This window comes from Rhinopithecus roxellana, chromosome 18, assembly GCF_007565055.1.
Source record: "Rhinopithecus roxellana isolate Shanxi Qingling chromosome 18, ASM756505v1, whole genome shotgun sequence".
Lineage (NCBI taxonomy): Eukaryota > Metazoa > Chordata > Mammalia > Primates > Cercopithecidae > Rhinopithecus > Rhinopithecus roxellana.
Window position 1 is genome coordinate 51,851,303 of NC_044566.1, and position 15,251 is coordinate 51,866,553.

At 40.3% G+C, this 15,251-nt stretch overlaps 1 pseudogene; it reads left to right on the forward strand.

Annotated features, from left to right (window-relative positions):
• Window positions 1-1,609: 1,609 nt before the first annotated feature.
• LOC115894601 lies at window positions 1,610-14,996 on the forward strand (annotated as a pseudogene).
• Window positions 14,997-15,251: the final 255 nt, after the last annotated feature.

The following is a 15,251-nucleotide window of genomic DNA, read 5'->3' on the forward strand; positions in this document are numbered from 1 at the left end:
TAACCAGGCGTGGTACCATGTACCTGTAGTCACAGCTGTTCAGGGGCCTGAGGTAGGAGGATCCCTTGAGCCTAGGGGGTTAAGGCTTCAGTGAGCTCTGATTGCATCACTGCAGTCTAGCCTGAGTGATACAGCAAGACTCTGTCTCAAGAAAATGTTTTTTTAATTTTTTTTTTTTTTTTTTTAGGCAGAGTCATACTCTGTCACCCAGGCTGGAGTGTAGTGGCGCGATCTCGGCTCACTGCAGCCTTCACCTCCAGGGTTCAAGCAATTCTCCTGCCTCAGCCTTCCAAGTAGCTGGTATTACAGGTGCCCACCACCACGTCTAGCTAATTTTTTGTATTTTCAGTAGAGATGGGGTTTCACCATGTTGGCCAGGCTGGTTTTGAACTCCTGACTTCAAGTGATCTGCCTGCCTTGGCCTCCCCAAGTGCTAGGATTACAGATATGAGCCACGGCGCCTGGCCTATATTTTTTTTAAGGTTTAAGGCCTCTAAAAAAACTCAAAAAATCTCAAAACAAGATTTAGTTGACAGCAGTCTCAAGCTAATAGTGTTCCAGGTCGACAGGAACCATGTGAAGGAATCCACCATAACCGCAGGCTTCAAATGACAAAACACACAAGGAAGCAGAACCATGAATGTGTACCAACAGAAACGAGAACAGAATCAGACTCATAAAGCCTCCGAATATTGGGCTTATCAGAGTCAGAATATAAAATATGTGTAAGATAGAATGAATATTGAGCAGGATGCTTTAAAAGTGACCAAGCAGATTTGAAAAACGTTAAAAAATTTGGCCTTCTCTTCCTAGTTCTTCCCAAAGTTGAGACAAGCTGGGTTGAGAGGATGAAAGAAAAAAAAAATTAGTCAAGTTAAACAGTAGTAAAGAAGTATCCATATGCAGCAGAGAGAAGCAAAGAGGAAAGAAATAGGAAAGGGAAGTAGAAGAGTAACATTGTACAATCATATTGCCAATAGGAAAGAAAAGAGAAAATAGGTCAGAGGCTAACTCTAAATAGTTTTTATTTTTTTTATTGAGACAGAGTCTCGCTCTGTTGCCCAGGCTGGAGTGCAGTGGCACGATCTCAGCTCACTGCAACCTCCACCTCCCAGGTTCAAGCGATCCTCTTACCTCAGCACCCCCTAGTAGCTGGGATTACAGGCATGCGCCACCATACCTGGCTAATTTTTGTATTTTTTAGTAGAGATGGGGTTTTGGCATGTTGGCCAGGCTGGTCTTGAACTCCTGACCTCAGGTGATCCACCAACCTCAGCCTCCCAAACTGCTAGGATTACAGGCGTGAGCCACCGCACCCGGCCTCTAAACAGTTAATGGGTGAGAGTTTTTTACAATTCATGAAAGATATTAATTCACAGTTAATCAACAATCCCTTGGCCAGGTGTGGTGACTCATGCCTGTAATCCCAGCATTTTGGGAGGCAAAGGTGGGCACGATCACTTGAGGCCAGGAATTTGAGACCAGCCTGACCAACATGTTGAAACCCCATGTCTACTAAAAATATAAAAATTAGCCGGGCATGGTGGTTCGTGCCTGTAATCCCAGCTACTTGGGAGGCTGAGGCATGAGAATTGCTTGAACCCAGGAGGCGGAGGTTGTGGTGAGCCAAGATCGCCCCACTGCACTCCAGCCTGGGTGACAGAGTGAGACTCTGTCTCAAAAAGAAAAAGAAAAAACCAACAATCTGTTGGTCATGTATAGAAACTGCTCCCAATACTTTTTTTTTCCAGTACACATGGGACACTGAAAATTTTTTACTTTGTATTTATTTGGGTGTTTAGTTTGTTTATATTTATCACAGTTATTGATATATTTGGAATGTCTTTCAGAAATGAGGGCTAAATGCATTTGTCAAACAAAAACAGTTGGCTACCAGCAAACTCGTTAAAAGACTCCTGAAGTTGCACCTCAGGCAGAAGAGAAGTGATTTTAAATTTAAGGCCTGAGATGCAAGAAGAAATGGTGGATGAATAAAGTAGTGAATACGCTGCTGGCTCACTCTCTTTCAGCATCCTGCTCTGCCTCATTGTTCAGAGTGTAATGTCTTCTCTATAAACTCTCTGCTCTCTATTGCCCTTCAATAAGCTGTCTGCTATTAAGAAAAAAAAAAAAACAGTAGTGAATATATATGTTAATTCTAAGCACTAATAAAACAGTCATACCGTATGGGATTAATTAAAATATATGACAGTAGAATATGTCCAAGTGGATTATTTATTTATTTATTTATTTTTTGAGACAGCTTCCACTCTTTTTGCCCAGGCCAGAGTGCAATGGCGCGATCTCTGCTCACCACAACCTCCACCTCCCGGGTTCAAGCAAATCTTCTGCCTCAGCCTCCCAGGTAGCTGGGATTACAGGCACACGCCACCATGCCTGGCTAATTTTTTATTTTTAATAGAGACAGGGTTTCGCCATGTTGGCCAGGCTAATCATGAACTCCTGACCTTCAGTAATCCACCCGCCTCCACCTCCCAAAGTGCTGGGATTACAGGCGTGAGCCACTGCGCCAGGCCGGATTTTTTTAAATGTCAAGTGATTAACACTATTTACTAGAGGTATATATAAAGCAAGAATACAGAAAGGTTGAAAGTAAAAAGGAAAAATATACCAGACAAATGTTTAAAGAAAGCTGGATAGCTATATTAATATCAGGAAAAAAACAGTCTGAAAAGACATTAGAGACTTAAAAAAATTCTATTTATCAGAAAAATACCAAGTTGTATGTACCTAATAACACGGACTCAAAATATACAAGACAAAAGCTGATAGAAATACAAATCTACTATTATGATGAAATATTTTAATGTAATAATTGATGAACTCAGCAAACAGAAGCTTTGCTATACCTAATTATCTTGACCTAATGGAAATTTTTAGATCATTACACAGTGATCTAAATAGCTGCAAATACATTTATTTCAAGCACATACATTTACAAATCAATCATAAACTTAGCCATAAAGCACACCTAAACACATTTCAATGGAATGTAGAACATGTTTCCCAACTACATTGCAATTAAGTTAGAGACCAGTAACTGAATGCTAACCAGAAAAACTCCATATGTTCAGAAATTTTGAAACCCTTTTAACTTACTCATAGGCCAAGGAAAAAAATGTTCAGGCCAGGCGCAGTGGCTCACGCCTGTAATCCCAGTACTTTGGGAGGCCGAGGCAGGCAGATTACCTGAAGTCAGGAGTTCGAGACCAGCCTGGTCAACATGGTGAAACTTTGTCTCTACTAAAAAATACAAAAATTACCCGGGCATGGTGGCACATGCCTGTAGTCCCAGCTACTTGGTAGGCTGAGGCAGGACAATCACTTCAACCTGGGAGGTGGAGGTTGCAGTGAGCCAAGATCGTGCCACTGCACTCCAGCCCGGGCAACAGAGTGAGACTCCATCTCCAGAAAAAAAAAAAAACAGAATGAAAATCAGTGAAGTAAGGTTATAATCTTAAGATACGAGAAAAGGAACAAGTGTTTTTTTTTTTCTGTTTTGTTGTTGTTGTTGTTGTTTTGAGACAGTCTTGCCCAGGCTGGAGTGCGGCACATGGCTCACTGCTGCCTTGACCTGGGCTCAAGTGATCCTCCCACTGCAGCCTCCCATGTAGCTGGGACCACTGGCTCACACCACCGTGCATAGCTAATGTTTTCATTTGTAGAGACAGGGTCTCACCATGTTGTCCAGGCTGGCCTTGAACTCCTGGGTTCAAGCTATCCTCCTGCTCAGCCCCACAAAGTGTTGGGATTACAGGTGTGAGCCACCATGCCTGGCCTACATGAAACATATGCTTATTTGGTTTTGATTTTTACACTTTTATGATGCCAAGATTAACCCCCATTACCCTCCAAAAAGAAACATCCTACTAGCTTCACATTACAACTGGAATATTAATACAATGTAAATAGAGAAAACGGAGATGGGGTGATTAGGAGATTTAATAAGAATAAATCTTAAAGGGAAATAGAATGAAATGTATAAGATAAAGGCAGAAGTTAATAGAAATAGTATAATTAGTATAATAGGATCCATAAAGTCAAACACGGATTCATTTTTTAAAAAAGAATACATTTCTGTCCAGATTTATTTTTTTAAAAAGCTGGGTGCAGTTGCTCGCATCTGTAATCGCTGTGACTTGGGAGGGAAATGGGAGGATTGCCTAAGCCCAGGAGTTAGAGGCTGCATGAGCTATGATCGTGCCACTATACTCCATCCTGAGTGACAGAGCAAGACCCCATATCTGAAGAAATATATATTTTTAAACTATTCATGTTGTAAAAATTAAGATATTTATTTTTCAAGAAGCTATTATGAACAATTTCATGGCAACAAATTTCAAAATTTCATGGGCAAATTACTCAAAACTATGTTATCAAAATAATTTTAAAGGAAAAATGGAATAATCATTAAAGAAATTTGATTGATATTTTAAAATCTTCCCAGAACACAAACACTAAACCCAGAGAAGTGTTCAGGAACGTTCATTCAGGAAAAAAGTAATTCCAATTTTATGTAAATTATTCCAGAACATAGAAAAAGAGGAAGCACTCCCCAATTAATCTCAATCATGAAGACAAATTTGAAAAATCCAAAGCAAGATTGTAAAGCAAATTCAGCAATAACTAGAAATCATTATCAAGCTGAGTTTGTTCCAGAATGTCAGGGTGGTTTAACAATGGAGGGAAAAGATCACGTCTCAAAAGATGCAGGAAAAAAGTTTTGGTAAACCTTGGCAGCCATTTATAATTTTTTTAAATTAATTTTAGAAAGCTTGGAGTAGAGAACTCTTTTGATAAGTGGCATTTACAAAAAGTCTACAGCAAATATCTTACTTTATGCTGAATTACTAAATGATTTCCTTTAAGATTATAAACAAGAGCAGGATAATCACTATCATGATTTCAACATTGTACTGGGGGCCTAGCGTATGCCGAATAGCAGGAAAAAAAGTGATTAGGATTGGAAATCCGCCATATAGTAACGCCAAGTAAATCACAACTTCTCTTTAAATGTGGATGAGACCTGAGACTAGCTTCCAACGACAGAATATGGCTAAGGCAATGGGGATAGTCACTGCTTTGACTGGTTCATGTTATGTGGCAAAAGTAATGGAATAATTACCCTTGCGATTATGTGATGTTACAGAAGATTCCTTGTTAGCGGACCAGAGTGCACTATCATGTTGTGAGAAGGCCTGTGAATGAGCCACCTGGCAAGAAACCTTGGGGACCACTAGGAGCTGATGGAAACCCCCAGCTGACAGCCAGAACAAGGCAGGGACTCCATCCTACAGCTTCAGCTGAATCCTACCAACAACCATCTGAACTTAAAAGAGGACACTAAGTTTTAGAAAGGATCACAGACTGGCTATCACGTTGATTACAGCCTTGTGAGACCCTGAGCAGGAGACCAACAGGAACTGTGAGATAGTAAGTATATGTTTTAAGCCACTGTGAGGTAATTCATTATGCACCAGTAGATAGCTAATAAAGGAAGAGACAAACCTGATTAGAGACTAGATTACATAGAAAACAAAAGAATATCTATGACTAACTCATAAGAATTAACCATTTATTTGGCACTTCTACAGTTGCATTTCTATATGCCAGCAACAAACAGGTAAAAATATAATTTATAAAAAGTTAACATTTACAGTAGCATCAAAAATATAAATAAATAAAATCTTAATAAAATATATGCAAGAACAGGCTGGGTGCAGTGGCTCACACCTGTAATCCCAGCACTTTGGGAGGCTGAGGTGGGCGGATCATGAGGGCAGGAGATTGAGACCATCCTGGCCAACATGGTGAAACCCTCTCTCCACTAAAATACAAAAAATTAGCCAGGGATGGTGGCATGTGCTTGTAGTCTCAGCTACTCCGAAGACCGAGGCAGGGGAATCGCTTGAACCCGGGAGACAGAGGTTGCAGTGAGCCAAGATGGCGCCACTGCACTCCAGCCTGGTGACAGAGCAAGACTCCGTCTAAAAGAATATATATATATGTGTATGTGTGTGTATATATATGTATGTATGTATCTATCTGTATATGTGTGTGTATATATATGTGTGTGTATATATATATACATAAGAACATTATGAAGAAGTTTTAAAACTTTAATGAAACATAGGTTAGTAATAAAAATAGTGAGATTTAGGCTGGACACGGTGGCTCATGCCTGTAATTCCAGCACTTTGGGAAGCTAAGGCCGGCAGATCACCTGAGGTCAGGAGTTCAAGACTAGACTGGTTAACATGGCAAAACCCCATCTCTGCTAAAAATACAAAAGTTAGTTGGGTGTGGTGGCACACGCCTGTAGTCCCAGCCACTTGAGAGGCTGAGGTGGGAGGATCTCTTGAACCTGGGAGGTTGAGGTTGCAGTGAGCTGAAATTATGCCACTGTGCTGCAGCCTGAGTGACAGGAAGATTCTATCTCAAAAATTAATAATAATAAAGAGATTTAATTGGGTAGATAAGTTCTAGAGTAGAGGCTCAATATCATGAAGATGTTACTTCTTTCCATATTAATCTCTAGATTTAATGCAGTTCCATACAAAATTCCAAGAGGATATTTTTTTCTTTTTTGAGATGGCATTTTGCTCTTGTTGCCCAGGCTGGAGTGCAGTAGCACGAGCTCGTCTCACTGCAACCTCCGCCTCCGGAGTTGAAGTGATTCTCCTGCCTCAGCCTCCCAAGTAGCTGGGATTACAGACACATGCCACCATGCCTGGCTAATTTTGTAGTTTTAGTAGAGGCAGGGTTTTACTATGTTGGTCTGGCTGGTCTTGAACTCCTGATCTCAGGTGATCCATCCACCTTGGCTTCCCAAAGTACTGGGATTACAGGCGTGAGTCACCATACCCAGCCCCAATAGGATTTGTCATGGAACTTCATAAATGTATTGTAAAATCATCATAGGGAGAAGCAAAGAACCAAGAAGAGCCAAAATACTCTTGAAAAAAGAGGACAAGTTGAGGGAGTTGCCCTAACTTATAAGCTATCAAGACTTATTATAAAGCTGTAATAATTAGACACAATACACACAGATAGTTAAATGGACTGAGAATAGAGAACACAGAAATAGAACATTAGTATATGGAAATTTGACATGTGACAAAATCAGTGCTATGGTTTTACATTAGTCCATTTTCATAACTGCTATGAAGAAATATCCAAGACTGGGTAATTTATAAAGAAAAAGAGATTTAATGGACTCACAGTTCCACATGACTGGGGAGGCCTCACAATCATGGTGGAAAGCTAAGGAGAAGCAAAGGCACATCTTACATGGTAGCAGGCAAGAGAGCGTGTGTAGGAAACTGCTCTTTATAAAACCATCAGATCTTGTAAGTCTTATTCACTATCACAAGAATAACATGGGAAAATCCCACCCCCTTGATTCAGTTACCTCCCACTGGGTCGCTCACATGACATGTGGAGATAATGGGAGCTACAATTCAAGGTGAGATTTGGATGGGGACACAGCCAGACCATATCAGGTTTGAATATGCCCTCCAAAACTCATGTTGACCCTTCATCCCCAATGTGGCAGCATTGAGAGGTGGGGCCTTTAAGAGTTGATTGAATCATGAGGGCTCTGCCCTCAATGGATTAATCCACTCATGGATTAATGGATTAATGGGCTATCATGGGAGGGCACCAGTGGCTTTATAAGAGGGAGAATCTTTAGCATAGCATGTGAGCATGCTCAGCTACTTAAGAACTTTGTAGAGAGTCCCCACCAGCAAGAAGGCTCTCACCAGACATGGCTCCTTGACCTTGACATCTCAGCTTCCATAACTTACAAATAAGTTCCTTTTCTTTATAAATTACCCAGTTTCAGGTATTCTGTTACAAGCAACAAACAGAAAATGGACTAAGATAGTTGGCATTGTAGATCAATGGGAAAAGGGTGGCTATTCAATAAATGGTGCAAAGACAATTGGTTATCCATATGGAGGGGGAAAAATGGATTCTCTGCTTCATACCATACATACAAAAAAAATCCAATTCTTTGGATTTATGATTTAAATGAGAAAATTTAAAATGTTTGAAGCAGGCTGGGTGCAGTGGCTCACACCTGTAATCCCAGCACTTGGGGAGACCGAGGTGGGTGGATCACTTGAGGTCAGGAGTTCAAGATCAGCCTAGTCAACATGGTGAAACCCTGTCTCTACTAAAAATACAAAAAATTAGCCAGGCATGGTGCCGTGCATCTGTAATCTTGGTTATTCAGGAGGCTGAGGCAGGAGAATCACTTGAACCTGGGAGGTGGAGGTTGCAGTGAGCCAAGATCACACCACTGCAGTCCAGCCTGGGCAACAGAGGGAGAATCAATCTCAAAAAAAGTACCATTTATAAATTTATGGATGGATCTTTTCTGAAGGTCCTTTGCCTGGAGAAAAAAATAGTGCATTAAAAAGCTTTGGTCCAAAACAAACAAACTCCTAAAAATCAAGTGGAAGGGCTGGGTACGGTGGCTCATGCCTGTAATCCCAGCACTTTGGGAGGCTGAGGTGACAAGAGCAAAACTCGGTCTCAAGAAACAAACAAAAAAAGAAAGTAGAAGACAAACAACCCAAAAACATAGTGGGCAAATTCCATAGCATTTCATACATATCATAGAAGAAAAAATATTAGTGGCTAATAAAGATATAAAAGAATGCTCAGGGAAATGCAAATTAAAACCATATTGAAACCATTTGTATATCCCTTAGATGGTCAAAAAATTAGGTGATACCACTTTTACACTGTTGGTGGCAGTGTAAATTGGCAACCCCTTTTTGGAATTACACAGTTACATTTATAGTATATGTTCTATATAATATGTAATTATATAACATTTCATATTCATATTAAACAAGTATATTTATGAATATATATAATTGTGTGTATGTATTATATATATATTTATATATATATGTAATTACATAATTTATGAACAATCAATCCTGTTCCTGGAGAACATACCCCCCAAAAAAAACCGCTGGCAGATAAGGGCTGGGAAGCAAGTACAGAAATGATCAAAACAGTACAAATCAAGGGAGAATGTACCCAAGACCTGGAGAACAGGTAATAATTTGTGGTTTATCCATGCAATGGAACACAATATGGAAGTGAAAATGGTTGAAATAGAGCTATACACATCATGCATGAATTTCAGAAACAATGCTGAGTGAAAAAGTAAGTTGCAGCAGAATGCATGCAATATAATAGTATTTTATAAAATTCAAAAGCCAAATTATGAATATACTTTCTTAGCTATAAATGTGATAAAACTATAAAGAAAAGCACAGGAATGATCAATACAACACAGTGATTGAGGAGGGACACACAGGAGCTTCAGTAGTACTATGATTCTGTTCCCCAAGTTGAATGGCAGTTTTGCAGGTGGTCATTTCATCATGCTTTTATGTTATACTTATTATATGATGAATATAATTATACTACAATATATGTTATGCACATTATACATTATATTATACATATTTTGTATGTAGCAGTGTTTCATAATATTTTAAGGAATGAATGGAAATGGGCACATAATGAAGATATGTAGTACTTAGCCATCAGCAGAGTCTCAGAATTATCAGATTCCAAGATAATTCCTATACAAAAACAAGCAAACAAAGGCCATGTTATCTCGAATGAAAAGACCATCCATATTCTAAAACTGAGACAATCAAATAGGGAATCCGTCTTTTAAGAATAGCATTTGTTATATGCTTGGAAGTGTTTTGAATCAGAAATTGGTTGTGAATAAATCTTCTCCTTATTAATAAAATATAAGCTTGTTTTTAATGTCATATTATCCCTGCTGAGAAATTAAAAATCCTGGAGGTAGGCCAGCCGTGGTGGCTCATGCCTATAATCCCAGCACTTTGGGAGGCCAAGGCAGGCAGATCACTTGAGGCCAGGAGTTCAAGACCAGCCTGGCCAACATAGTGAAACTCTGTCTGTAGTAAAAATACAAAAATTAGCTGGGCATGATGGCAGGCATCTGTAGTCCCAGCTACTCGAGAGGCTGAGGCAGGAGAATCACTTGAACTCAGTAGGTGGAGGTTGCAGTGAGCTGAGATCACACCACTGCACTCCAACCTGGGCAACAGAGTGAGAAAGAAATAAAAATTAAAATCCTGGAGGTAGTATTACTTGTAACCTCAATCACTTATTAATCAACCTAAATTTAATCCTTGATTTTATAATATCTTTCTGTAGAATTTTGTTTTGGTTTTGCTTTGTTTTTAGGAAAGACAGGTGCATTTACCCTGTTAGGGGATGATCATTGGTATTTTAAAAGATTAGACATTTGCTGAGAATTCCTTAAATTTTTCCAATTTTCACTAGCCAGTGATGACATTGTCCCTTTTTTGCAGATAGCTTTGAAAGATGATGATACCGCCACAGTTGGGACCATGTTGTTAAAAACATCCTTTGTTTGACCATTTACACATTTGGTTCTAAAGAATGTATTGTCCTTAGATTCTTGGTTCTAAAGAATGTATTTTCTTTCTTTTTTTTTTTTTTTTTTTTGCAAGGAGTCTCACTCTGTGGCCCATGCTGGAGTGTAGTCTGTAATCTCGGCTCACTGCAACCTCTGCCTCCCGAGTTCCAGCCATTCTCCTGCCTCAGCCTCTCAGGTAGCTGGGATTACAGGCACCCGCCACCACGCCCGGCTAATTTCTGTATTTTTCGTACAGACAGGGTTTCACCATGTTGGCCAGGCTGGTCTCGAACTCCTGACCTCAAGTGATAATGCCTGTCTTGGCCTCCCAAAGTCCTGAGATTGCAGGCATCAGCCACAGTGCCTGGCAAGAATGTATTATCTTAAGATTCTTGTCTCATTACTATTCTTAAAATTGCTGTAAAACTTGCTTAAGTAATTAGCTTTAAATTATGTAAATACAGACAACAAATCTCTCTTAATCCTAAAGGTGCTTTTAAAATTCATGCATTTATACATGTATGTAAATTGGCTACAAATTGAACAGATTTTATTCTAAGTGACCAAATCTTAAGGAGCTTTAGAAGATACATTAATTCAAGGACTAAGCAGTTTCTGAAAACAGACTGATTTACTGTGCTTCTTAGTATTTCCTCAAACTAGAATATGAGCGATGGTGGCAGAGGAGGCAGAGGAAGGAAGTAGCTCATACTTGGAAGAACAAACAGTTGCTAGAATATGCTTGTGGTTTAGAGCTTCTTTCAAAAATCCTGTTAGCTGCAAAAGAAAGGAAGGACTAATATTTTCCACAATGTCAGTAACATCTTTATGAAGATGCTCCTTTTGAATGTAGTACAGAAAGTTAGAAAACACTTAGGCGTGGTATCTGACATAGTGCCCCTTAGGGAGCGTTTCATATACAGACGGTCGGGGGCTTACGATGCTTTGACTTAAAAGTTTTCAACATAATAGTTCCAAAGGTGATGCACATTCAGTAGTCTCCATACAACTATTCTGTTTTTCATGTTCAGAATGTTGTTCCCATAAATTATATGAGCTATTCAACACTTTCTAATAAAACAGGATTTGTATTAGATGACTTTGCCCAACTGTAGGCTGATGTAAGTGTTCTGAGTGTGTTTAAAGTAGGCTAGGCTAAGCTCTGATGTTCAGTAGGTTAGGTGTATTAAAAGGACTTAGGATGTTTTCCCTTCCCAGTAAACGCATCGTAAGTCAGGAAGCACCTGTATCTGATAGAGGTCTACCTTTACCAATTTAAACTGTGACAAATTTAATGTTTCTGTCTTGCTTTTAAATTGGAGAGCAACAGCAGATCCCAGATAAATACCGGAGTTAGCTTTGTGTTCTTCACTATTTATTGAACAGTTCAGAGGGCAAGGAAGCAAAGAGAAATGCTCAGAGTGTGTCTTTGCTTGCTAGCTCCTGAATTCTTAACAATTCTACACCACTCCGAAGCGGGGAAGTGGGGCAAGATGGTTTACATCTCAAATGGACAAGTGTTGGACAGCCAGAGTCGGTCTCCATGGAGATTATCTTTGATAACAGATTTCTTCTGGGGAATAGCCGAGTTTGTGGTTTTGTTTTTCAAAACTCTGCTTCAGCAAGATGTGAAAAGAAGAAGCTATGGAAACTCATCTGATTCCAGATACAATGATGGAAGAGGGCCGCCGGGAAACCCTCCCCAAATAATGGGTAGAATCAATCATCTGCATGGCCCCAGTCCTCCTCCAGTGGCTGGTGGATGAGGAAGGTAAATGTCCACTCTAAGAAGCAGACAACTGGACATGCGCATTCATAGCGAAGGAATCCATCAAGAAGTGTAAGGCTGGCCATGTTGCAGCAGTAGATGAATGTCTATGTCTAAACAAGGACTGCTCTGTGTCCTCACAGATGAACTAGGTCCTGCTAGGAATTCCCTCTGCAGGGAACTGGCCTGATTGACTTGCAGTTCCGTAAATGCACATGTTTGCCTCATCATCTTTTTTGTATAGTTTATTGAAGTATTAATATAGGCCAGGTGCAGTGGCTCAAGCCTGTAATCCCAGCACTTTGGGAGGCCGAGACGGGCAGATCACGAGGTCAGGAGATCGAGACCATCCTGGCGAACACGGTGAAACCCCGTCTCTACTAAAAAAATACAAAAAACTAGCCGGGCAAGGTGGCGGGCGCCTGTAGTCCCAGCTACTCGGGAGGCTGAGGCAGGAGAATGGCATAAACCCGGGAGGCGGAGCTTGCAGTGAGCCGGGATCGCGCCACTGCACTCCAGCCTGGGTGACAGAGTGAGACTCTGTCTCAAAAAAAAAAAAAAAAAAAAGTATTAATATAGTTTTAATAAATAAATATTCTTAGGTTGCAAAAAAAAAAAAAAAAATTCTGGCTGGGAGCAGTGACTCACGCCTGTAATCCCAGCATTTTGGGAGCCCAAGACAGGCAAACCACAAGGTCAGGAGATCGAGACCATCCTGGCCAACATGGTGAAACCCCCTCTCTACTAAAAATATAAAAAATACAAAAATTAGCTGGGCATGGTGGTGCACACCTGTAGTCTCAGCTACTCGGGAGGCTGAGGAGAATTTCTCAAACCTGGGAAGCAGAGGTTGCAGTGAGCTGAGATTGCGCCACTGCACTCCAGCCTGGTGACAGACCAAGACTCTGGCTCAGGAAAAAAAACAAAACAAAACAAATAAAAACCACTCTACAGTGGCCTTCCTGTATTTTTATCTGCTTTTTTTCTGTTCTCTTCTCTGCTTTGGAGTCAGAAACTTCAGTTCAAATCCCTGCCATGTCAATATAACAATCTTTCAGCCTGTTTCCTCCTTCGTAAATGATGGGTATAATTTCCATCCCACAGGATTTGTGTTAGAATTGAGTGAGGTAATGTATTAATACATACTGCGTGCTTCAAAAATACTATCCGTCTCTTTCCACATGGTTGTCAGAACTCCAGTGCCATGATGGATACAGAGTGAGCCATTTTCTTCACTTGTCCACTATCAATTTGAGAATGGCAGCTTGCTGCTTTTACATTTTCAATCTAGTTAACATTACCTTCCATCAGTGAAATAGAATACTTAATCTTTATTATGTATTTCCCTGATTTTCCAATATCTTTAAAGTCATTTCATCACTATTTTAAAAATCAGTTTTGTGAACTCTTGCTTTTGCATGGAGGAAAATGGGATTGGTCAGACATTGAAATGGGATGATTGGTTCTCTAATTTCTCTGTATTCAGTCCTACACTTAATAGCTTCAAGCTGTCTCTTAGGAAGACAGGACTCTGGGTATGTCCAAATGAGTAGACATCCTTAATGAGTTTTCTCTGTTGTATGTTGTAATATCTTTTTGAGTGTTCCAGAGAACTGAATAAAAATGATCTCTCCATATTAACTATATGATAATGGTTAACATCTGTGTGGTACTTTGCATATGAAGTGTTTTCACATATATCACTCATTCATGAATTCGTTAAGCATTTACTGAGCTCTGTTACATGCTATGCCTTTACTAGACACCAGAGTAAAGTATACTGAAGTACTCCTTGACCTTGAGGTGTCATCAAAAATGTGACTTCCCAAGAAACCTTCTCCTCCTGCTTTGTTAAGTCACTCCGCCCTTCTTATTGTCTAATACCACACTCTGTCTCCTTTATGATATTTTCTGTGTATGGGTTGTGTCAGTTTCTGTCCTTTCTTGAGGTCCTGAATGTAACACCTAGCTATTGCTAGGCCCAAGATAGGCACTCAGTAAAACCAGTTGAGTGGAAGAATGGATGAAGGCAACATGCTCATAGGGAAGAGACAGGCCAAGATTCATTGCTACACAGTGTGATGGGTGCCAAGGCAGAGAGGTGGGTTGAGGGCATTGTGTTAGTCTGTTTTAAGCTGTTATACCAGAATACCAGAGATCGGGTAATTTATAAAGAACAGGAATTTGTTTCCTCACAGGTCTGGAAGTCAGAAAGTCCAAGATGAAGGCACTGGCAGGTTCAGTTATCTGGTGAGGGTCTGGTGTTTTTGCTTCCAAGATGGCGGCTTGACTGTTGCATCTTGAGGAGTGGGGGAAGAATGCTGTGTGCTCATATAACAGAAGGCAGAAGGACAAAAGGGGATGAACTCCCTCTTTCAAGCCCTTTTATAAGGGCATCTAATCCCATTCACAAGATAGGAGCCCTTGTGGCCCGATCACCTTTTAAAGGCCCCACCTCTTAATACCATAAATCACTTTAGCAAAACCTAAATTTTGGAGGAGACACACTCAAACAATAGCAGGTATAAAAGACAAGCATTTAATCAGACTATATGTCAGTTGATAATTTTTCCTTCCCTGCAGGAGACCTGTCTGTGAGTGGCTGGGAGACCTGTTTAATTCTGGGCTATAGAATTAAGATGGCCGTCTGCCTGTAAGTAGAAATAAACTGCATTCTCCCAAATCAGCTTTGTTCATAATAAAAGTAATATTCTGGCCTCCTTATACCATACTCTTTATTTCTTTCTTTCTTTTTTTTTTTCCGAGACAGAGTCTCATCTGTGGCTCCAGGCTGGAGTGCAATGGCATGATCTTGGCTCACTGCAACATCTGCCTCCTGGTTTCCAGTGATTCTCCTACCTCAGCCTCCCGAGTAGCTGGGATTACAGGCATGTACGACCATGCCCAGCTAATTTCTGTATTTTTAGTAGAGGCAGGGTCTCACTATGTTGGCCAGGCTGGCCTCCAACTCCTGACCTCAGGTGATCCGCCTGCCTTGGCATCCCAAAGTGCTGG